The sequence below is a fragment of the Pinus tabuliformis genome, chromosome 3_2, assembly GCF_031772625.1.
Source record: "Pinus tabuliformis cultivar Carrire ecotype Pingquan chromosome 3_2, CPIR1, whole genome shotgun sequence".
In the NCBI taxonomy this organism is placed as follows: Eukaryota; Viridiplantae; Streptophyta; class Pinopsida; order Pinales; family Pinaceae; genus Pinus; species Pinus tabuliformis.
In genome coordinates, this window is record NC_142302.1 from 472507217 (window position 1) to 472517699 (window position 10483).

Here is a 10483-nt window from a genome sequence, read left to right on the forward strand (position 1 = left end):
ATGAAGATTATATCTAATGGTTAATGAGGAATTGTGGAGTTGTGAATTGGATAATTACTTGTGGGTAATTTGTATAAAAATTCTAACTCCCTGCTTTTACATGCGAGGTTACCATGGTATGTGACACAATCAGTATAATATATATGTTTTTCCATTCTCTAATGGAGTTGTTTAAGGAGGTGAGGAATTGTCATGACTATTAAAAGTGTTGGACAAAAAGTAGTAGCAGTGTTTGAATCATATTTTTATAGTATAAATAGATTCAGCATCACCAAAAACCTCTAGCACACTCAAAATATTGAAGTTTGACAATTACAACTTAAATTTAGAAAAATTCTTACCTGATTTTATAAAAATATAACAAAAAAAACAATGTTGTTAGTGCTCGAATAACTATATTCTCTTCGTGCAGATACGACATGAGATGGCAACTCTTAAAAACAAGTCACTAAGCCAATGATTGGCTTAGTGCATGAAAAGATTAACATACATGTCCATGCATCATCATGGTTTCTCTGGTAGCGGTCACGGATCGACTCCGGCATGGTTTCTCCTTTCTCTCGCAGTGTTCACGGCTCGACTCCTGCAGCTCCATCATTGCAACTTTATTTATCTGACTGCACTGCTTGGACTTCAACCCTTCATTCAATACGTCCACATACATTCATTCAATGCCCCAGTCCCCATCCAACATTTCAAATTAGTAAGTGCCACCCAAAATTTTGAATTCAAATTGGGTAGTCTCCTCGAATTATTTTATGAAATGAATAGTCCTGCTCTATTTCCATTTTCTCGAGCCAGAAGATGTTGCCCATATCCCTAATGAGAAATGTGTCAACTGCAATTGAAACATTGGAGTCGGCACTCAAGCTCATGCGCAAGCTGCAGTGGAAATTCGAGTGTGCCCATCGGATTTACAGCGCTCGGTCTCGAAAGGGAGTGAAATGCATTATAGAGGAGTGAGGAAGCGTCTGTGGGGAAAATACGTGGCGGAGATAAGGGATTCGACGAGGCATGGAGTCCGTGTATGGTTGGGAACATTTGAAACGGGAGAGGAGGTGGCCATGGCTTACGATCAGGCTTCCTTCACCATGAGAGGCTTCAACGCCATTCTCAACTTCCCCCTTGAAATTGTTTGCAGGTCCTTCAAGCATCGTCAGGCCCACGCCGGTGTAGCTAATCCACTTACTTCCAACCCCAACTTTTCCACTGGCTCCTCTGAAATCTCCTCAACCACATCCAGTAGCCAGCTTTCTGATTGCCATAGCCAAATCCAGCAACTCGACGAATATCATTCCAGTACTCCCACCTCGGCACTTGAAACGTACGTCGTCGAGAGGCTCGATTCATGCAGAGAAAGAAGGGGGCCGCCGCCAACGTTTAGCCATTGGTCAAGATAGCCGTTGGAGGCTCTGCTGAGACTATTTAACATGCAAAGCTGGATCTGTTTCTTCAACTTGTCTTGACGATGAACCACACTGGTTGGTTCGAAACGCATCGACAAATGTCTTTCTTTATGTGATTTACGCCGAAGTTCTACTTATAAAAACCAAAACGTTAACAAATGTAGCGAATTATTACCAATAGAGAAGTCGTAGTCTCAAGAAATGTCGTCTGTATTGGAGTTGGAGGCTCTGGATGTTGATTACATAAAAGTTCAAGGACAAGGAAAGTTCGTATTAGACCTGCTTTTCTTTAGGTTATATCATAATTTCTTTGGAGTTAATTTGTTTTTATTTCAATTTATATGAGCCAGTGTATTTGTGGATAGCAGTTGACTGTCTCAAAATTGGTGTAACAGGTTTCCCTAAGAAAAAAATACACGCAAGTAATTTTTTTTGGCATAATTCCTTTGAACATAGTCTTATTGTTTGGCCTAATTCTGACTCAAAAGTATTTTTTTTAAAGAGTATGCCTATATATAAAGAGATAAGATTTAGTAATATTAGATATAAAATAATGTAAATAAAGTATAATTAGATTTAGTAATGTTATATATAAAATAATGTAAATAAAGTATGATTTAATAATATTATATGTAACATAAGTCTTAGTGGTAGTTTAATTGATGATGTTTAAAAAAAGTATTATGTGTAAGGAGGTGTTTAGTGTTCAAATCCCTTAATCACTAGTGCATGCTGCAACAAGAGCATAGCTATACAAAATCCTATGTCAAATGAATACAAGACTAACTTGATGAGATTTGCTAATATATATTTCAAAATATTAATTATAAATATATATTATTTTAATTAATAAAAATATATATTAACTATATTGTAACTTAAAACATCCATCTACTATATAAATAGTTATGAAAATTTACATTTAAATATATTATAATCATTATAATATCTCACATATATAGAAATATTACAGTAATGATTATATATATTATATTATATAGTTAACTAATTAGTATTAACTATATCATATAATATAATATAACATAGTACTAATATATAATATTATATTAATTAAATATTATAATAATATATGTTAATATTAATATCACGGAATGGATGATCAATATGATAAAAAGTGAAAAAAAATAACAAAGTAAAAAAAAAAGAAAAAAGTATGATTGATAAAAAAAGATTAATTATTTAAAAAAATAATAAAGTAAAAAAAATATAATAAATAAAAGTTTTTTAATTGTTTTTTTTAATTTACTGTTTTTTAAATTTTTTTAAACATTAATGTAAATGTGTGTACATATTAGTTTTTTTTAATTGCATAATATAAATAATTAATATATATGAGATAGTATGAATAAATTCAATTATTAGAATGATGCTCATATCTAATTTACAATGATAATATTTACATGAAATTGCTTTTCATAATATTTAAATTTCCTTTTACTTTAATTATGAGTAAATAATTATGTTTTGATAAAGTGTACTTAGTTATATTAAGTTTAACTACTTATTATATTTATTTCCAAATTGAGGGAGTAAACTACCATGTATCACTAGTTATATTAAGTTTAACTACTTATTATATTTATTTCCAAATTGAGGGAGTAAACTACCATGTATCACTGGTTTAAAAGTATGATATAATGGTTTCACCTAATTACCATTTTTTTCCTTAAATTACAAGTTTGAATTACAATCACATATGATAAAATTACTTACAATATTCATATTCACACCATTTGAATTCATAGAGTTACCTTTAAGTATGCATTCTCAAATTAAATATAATACATGAACATATATAAAATAGAAAAAATACATAAACATATATATTGAGAAGAAATTTAAGCATGAGTGTATAAAGTGACTAGGCTAAATACTATTAAACACTAAAAACTATATTACCTTGTCTTTGAAACAATGAATGACTAAAATCACACATTATATTTCACACATAGCTATGTATTCATCAACACGCACGCACATACACATTACATTCAACTATTTCTCTATAATATAGAGTTTCTCAGATCTAACTTATTCCTAATTTAGGAGGAGATGTTGAGATAATATCTCATCCATCTCCAACAATTCACAAACCAAATTTTAATATAGAATGTAAGCATTAACTCTAACTCCCCCCTTAATGCTTACATTACAAAATTTTTATTGAAACCACCCATAGACACCAAAACACACATTCATTCATTAAATGGTTAAACAATTTTCATATCAACATGACCTCCGTCAAGTTGTCTTATAACCCTCGTAACTTTGTAGTCGACAAGTTGGATTCCCGAGTTCCACTCCCACACTCCTAAATCTCAGTTCTCCTGAATTCAATTATTGAACAACATTCACAAGTTGTAGCATAACCTCACTAGAAGACCACTAACATGTCTTCAACAACTAATGAGGGATCCTTCCCTAGATCCACAACTTCCAAACTAATTGGACAACCATCCATGTTGAAACTTTTCACTGAACTGTAGTTGTTGTAAAAGAGTTTGAGAGGTTCAATTTCTTCATTGAACTCATCATCATTAAAATTCAATGAATATTCATTTGTTTCTATGTTCGCTAATTATTTTAGCTTCCCTTTTAATAGATCACATATATGCTTTTTACAATTCCATGTTGTATGTGTTATGCAACCAACTCACAAAAAGATAGAAAATATAGATCAACAACTTCAAAATCAGCCTCTTCAAGGAAGAAACCTCCTTTACATTACACAAATGAACAATTCTTGGATGATTCAAATGACAAAACCTCCTTTCTATATATAGGAGTATAAGGGGTCAAAATATAATCAGAGCCGACATAACAATAATAATGTAAGGGCACAACAATAACAATAGTGGGCTTCTATGGGGCACAATAATAACAATATGGGGACAACATGGGCACTACAATAACAATAAGGGCTACAATGACAATAATAATGGGGGAATACACTAGTATTATAGGGACCTAACATGCCCTTCTCCTTAAAAAAAGTGTTGTCCTCAACACTTGAGTAGTTCTGGATGCTTCTGTATAAAATTCTCATCCTCCCATGTGGAATCTTCAGCGAGTAAGTTCTTCCACTTGATGAGATACTCTTAAATTGATCGATTTCATAGCTGTCAAGTTCTTATTTTTGTGATTGCTTCAGGTTCCAATATGATTTTTCCTTCCTCGTCAAGTTCTGGAAATATTGTTTGAACTGGGAGCTTGTCACCTATAACCTTATTTAAGCATGAAACATGGAAAACTGAGTGCACTCGGGAAGATGTAGGAAGCTCCAATTTGTATGCCATAGTACTAATCTTTTGCAACACCTTGTACAGACCATAATACTTTGGTGATAATTTATTATCCTTCTTAGCTTGCTTGAGGGACATTTGTTTAATGTATGGTTGTAGTCGTAGAAATAACCAGTCACCTACATCAAAACGTCTTTCGTTGTGATGTTGATCTGCCTGTTGTTTCATTCTATTCTGCACCAAAGTGAGGTTATCCTTTAAGAGTTGAAGAACTTGTTGTTGATGCTCGATGTGATCTTCCACTGCTTGAACCTTAGAATTTTCTCTTAAATAAGATGTGATGGACGGTGGATGATATCCATAAAGTGCCATAAATGGGGTCATTTTTGTTGTAGTATGGAAGGAAGTGTTATACCACCATTCAACCAGAGGCAACCACTTGACCCATTGTGTATGTTTATTAGTTACAAAGCAACGAAGATATCCTTACAAACATTTTTTCACTATCTCAGTTTTCCCATCAGATTGAGGATGATAAGATGAGCCATGAGCTAACTGAGTACCCAAACAAGAAAATAATTCTGTCCAAAAATTTCTAGTGAAAATGGGATCTCTGTCACTTACAATAGTCTTTGGGTTTCCATGTAACTTTTGTATTATTTCCATAAATGAAATATCGACTATACTGGCTTTAAATGGATGAGATAATGCAAAAAAGTGTGCATACTTGGTATGTCTATCAACTACCACCATGATGACACTCTTTCCTTCAAACTTGGGTAGACCTGTGATAAAATCCATTGAAACCTCCTCCCAACATTGACTTGGAATAGATAAAGGTTGTAATACACTCAGGGCCTTAATTGTTTCAACTTTATTTTTTTGGCAAACCAAACATTTCACCACAAACTTTTGAATAACAGATTTAAGGCCATCCCAAAAAAACTCCTTAACCCTGCGGTAAGTTTTTAAAAATCCAAAGTGCCCTCGTAATGTAGAGTTGTGTAATTCAAGAAGAATATTTTGTTTGAGTTGGGAATTCTTACAGAGGTATGAGCAATCTTTGTACCATAACGAATCATTTTTCTAGCTAAATGTGTCAGATGTACTGGGATATTCCTGCAAATTTTGAATGAGTGCGAACACTTCTTCATCATTCTTCAATTCATCCCTTGCTTCATTTATCCAATTTGGTTGAATAATAGAAATGGCACAAAATAATGCTTCCACATCCTCATCCTTTCTTGAGAGTGCATCTGCAACAATGTTTTGCTTCCCTTTTTGTAGATGATTTCAAAGTCATAACCCAACATCTTTGTGACCCATTTTTGTTTCTCTTCTGAAGATAATCTTTGTTCTAAAAAGTATTTAAGGCTATCATGATCCATTTTTACCTTGAAGTGTCTTCCCATTAGGTAAGGTCACCATTTCTTAAGTGCATGTAGTATTTCCAACATTTCCTTCTCATAAATAGCTTTGTGTAAATACTTTCCTTTGATTGGATGACTTTCAAAAGCAATGGGTCTTCCTTCTTGCATTAAAACAACACCAATTCCATTTCCTGAGGCATCACATTCCACAATAAAGGTTTTTGTGAAGTCTGGCATAGCTAATACCAGTGCTTGGCACATTGCCTCTTTAAGATGTTCAAAGGCCCTCGTTGCTTCTAGAGTCCAAGAAAATGCATCTTTCTTCAGTAATGTTGTTAGAGGTGCTGCTATTCTCCCATAATTCTTAACAAACTTGTGATAATACCCTGTCAGCCCGAGAAATCCTCGCAGATGCTTTATGGATGTGGGAATTTTCCATTCCTTAACGGCTTTAATTTTGCTAGAGTCTACCTTAACACCTTCATGAGATACAATATGACCGATATTCCACCTACTATACTCCAAAGAAACATTTGGAGATTTTTTCATATAATTGTTTCTCTTCCAATAGTTTGAGCACCCTGTCAACATGTTGAACATGATCCTTCGAAGACTTGTTGTAGATTAATATATCATCAAAAAATACTAACAAAAATTTTCGAAGGAAGGGTTTGAAAATGGAATTTATCAAACCTTGAAATGTAGAAGGTGAATTGGTAAGGCCAAAACGCATGACCGAGAATTCATAATGACCGTCATGAGTTCCAAATGTTATTTTTAGAATGTCTTCAGTCTTCATTCTGATTTGATGATATCCTAAATGAAGATCGAACTTGGTGAAGTAAATTGCTCCATGTAATTCATCCAATAATTCATCAATGACTGGAATGGGAAATTTATCTTTAATAGTGAGCTTGTTGAGCTTCCTATAATCCAAACACATGCACCATGCTCAATCCTTATTGTGCACCAATACTACTAGAACAGAAAAAGAACTTTGACTATGTTGAATTATACCAGCCTCTAGCATTTCTGCAACCATATGTTCAATTTCACTCTTTTGGGCATAGGGATATCTATAAGGCATGATGTTTGGAGGAACACTTCCTGGAATCAAATGAATAGCATGGTCATGATCACGAATAGGTGGTAGGACTTTGGGAGTCTTGAATACCTTGGAATGATTGTCCAAGACTTTTTGGAGATCTAGAGAAATAGATGATTTCGATGTGGGAACCTCTAGTGAACATAATTGTGCAATTATGCCCCATTGTTCTTTCTTTAGAAGCTTTGTTATGTTGTTAGATCTGATTATATTTCTCGGTTTCCCTGTGATACCCCTTAATTCAACTTCCTTTCCTTCCCAAAAAACTTTCAAGAAAAGTTCTTGAAAATTAAAAGCTATTGTACCCAAAGATTGTAGCCATTGGACTCCTAGTACAACATCAGCACCACCCATTGGAATGGAAAGCATTGGACTATTTAATACATATTCTCCCATGGATAAATTGATATTATGGTACTTTCCAAATAAATTTATGGTTCCTCCATTTGTAACCATCACTTGACACTCTGGTGCTGGATATAGGAAGCAATTCAATTCCTTGGCTATCTTACAATGAATAAAATTATGGGTACTACCTGAATCAATCAACACTATTACCTTTTTCTTCTTGATATGTCCTTCTATCTTGAGAGTTTGAGGAGTGGTAATTCCTGCCAATGCATTACAAGATATGGTTGGATTTATTTCTTCTTTATCTAAGGTTGGTTCTTGGTGTATATCCTCTTCTTTTGGCGTTTCTTATTCCTTTACTTCCTCCTCTTCACAATCTATGTAAAATAATTTCTTCTCAGGACACTTATGACCTTTAGTGTATTTGCTATCACAACTATAAAAAAGCCCTTTTTCTCTTTATTCTTCCAATTGTTGCGGTGTCAGCCTTGTAGGTTGTGGAAGGCTAGGGGTAGAAACACTTCCATCTTTATAGTTGTGAGTGGTAGGCTTCCTTGTTGCCATAATTTTGCTTTCAATTTTCCTTACCAACCTGAATGCCTTTTCTAATGAATCAGGTTCCCAAAGGTGAACCTCATGTTGGATGTTATCCTTTAAGGTCCCTATGAACACATCAATCATATGCTCCTATAGAATATCATTTACCCTTATATTCAATTTTTGGAAGTCCTCAATGTGCTCCACCATTGAACCCTTTTGTTTGAGATTTATCAATTGACTAAAGAAGATTTATATATGTATATACGAAAGTTGTGCATATACGAAGGCTATGTATGTACGTAGGTTGAAGTTGTGCACAACTATTTATATGTGTAACTTCTGTATATGCACACATATGGAATTTGAACATGTACAGTAGATGCACATATACAAAAGTTGTGCATATATGGAAGACGTGTATATAGATAATTCATGCATAACTTCAGTGACTATATATATGCAACCTCCATATATGTACAATTTTCATATATGCACAATTTATGTATATGTGCAACTTCTGTATATATGTATATACGCAAGATATGCACATTGATTTGAAATGATCATAAGCTAAGAACTGATGTAGAATTGATTAACCATCAATCAATTGAATGATAACTGAAAGCACAGAAATCGAGGTAAACTACTTGAGAAGAACACTTTACGACAGTTGATTAAACATAAAATCGATGCATAATGGAAGTGCAAACAGTAAAAACACAGTGATACCAGACAACAAGATTGATGACGGAGTTTGTCCCTGATGGACTACGTCTTCGGGTTCGCTTTCAAGATGGGCGACCGTTTTTATTACGAATGACAAGAAGGTGTTGATTAAACAGAGAAAAGGCCAGACTGAATTTGCACGTAACACTTTTGATCACTGTCATCAGATAGCCCTCTGAACCAGCTTTCCAATGCTTCTTATGGTTTCCAAAACCAACCTCGGATGCTCCCATGACACTGAAAACAAAACTCGCCTATGTCCTCCAAAATCTGCATACAAAAGTAAGAAACCATTCTCCTTCCTTTAATAGCCAAATTTGCCTCTTATAAGCCTGTGGATACATTGAAAAATTCTTTTGCTGAATACAGGGTGAATTTGGTTAGGTTTTGGCTCGGTCTAGTTGCGATTTGCCACCTTAGGGTTTAGTTCCATGGTGGTCAAATTAGTTTCAACAACAAAGCCACATTCAAACCCAAAAATAACTTTGGATAACCAATAAACGGTTTGTGGTCAACTTTAACTGGGTGGGGTTCGACGACTCATGTGAGTAGAGACAGAACCAATAATTTAGGCGCCGACAGTTCTGTTGACAGTTTCAACTAGCAGTCTCCGGCTTGTGGTTATGGTGTGTTCACATTGTTAACATTTCCTGCGTGGTTTCCAAGCCGGCGGTTAACTCCTAACCCTGTTGTTAACTCCAATGGTCTATATAACATGTTCACATGTTGAATGTAGCAGTTAACCTCCAATGCGGTTTACAGAACTGAACTGTCGGTTGCCGGTGAACTATATTGTTCACATGTCGACAGTCCCCGTTGACGGTTAACCGTAACTCTGACTGTAAACAACGTGGCTTCAACCCTCGTGGTTATATTCCATCTGCTCATATGTTACGGTTCCGACTTGGTTTATACCCCGCGGTTAAGGACTGTTATAACATATTTTGCAATGTATTTATGTTTGTGTAATGTTTTAAAAGGCCGAGAGGGTTTTAAACTTAGGTTTTAGGACTTTAGGTTTTAGCATTAGGTTTTGAAATACATATTGCAATGTATTGTAGATAGTTAGGGTTTTATGCCATAGAACTTAGGTTTTAGCATAGGTATTAATGTATTTGGTTTACATTTTGAATGATGCATTTAGGTTCTAGGTTTCACAATACATAGTGTAGGTTTTTATATCATTTTGTCACAATGCAACAATAACCCACATGCATATCGTCGACACAATCCATAGCTGCAACAACAACTTGACGACGAACCACATTGAACCTTTGCCACGGACGACACCCATGTCGACACCAAATCCTACGAGTCGAACGACAACACATATGTCGTTAACCAGTCCTGGAAGAACTGTCGATGAACACAAGTTGATAGCCAGGCGCTGAACCATCTCAACTGAACACCCTAAAAAACCATAAACATTACCTGAACAACTTGATCCATAACCAGCACTATCGAACTGTCGACGCTGAACTGAAGTGACATCTGAACACTGATGACGACACTTGAACACCTGTACAACTGAATCAACAAAATCCTCCTGGATCACACATATACAAAAGATGTACATATGCAGAAGTTGCGCCCATATAGAGGTTGAAGTTCCACACAACTTCTGTATATGCGCAACTTCTCTATATATCTTCCGTATATGCACATAGCTTCCATATATGTGCAACTTCTGTATATGCACATATACAGAAGTTGTGCATACAT

The 10483-nt window shown here is 34.7% G+C and overlaps 1 pseudogene; it reads left to right on the forward strand.

Moving 5' to 3' along the window:
• The first annotated feature begins 829 nt into the window (after nt 1-829).
• On the forward strand, nt 830-1811 carry LOC149181346 (uncharacterized; annotated as a pseudogene).
• Nucleotides 1812-10483: the final 8672 nt, after the last annotated feature.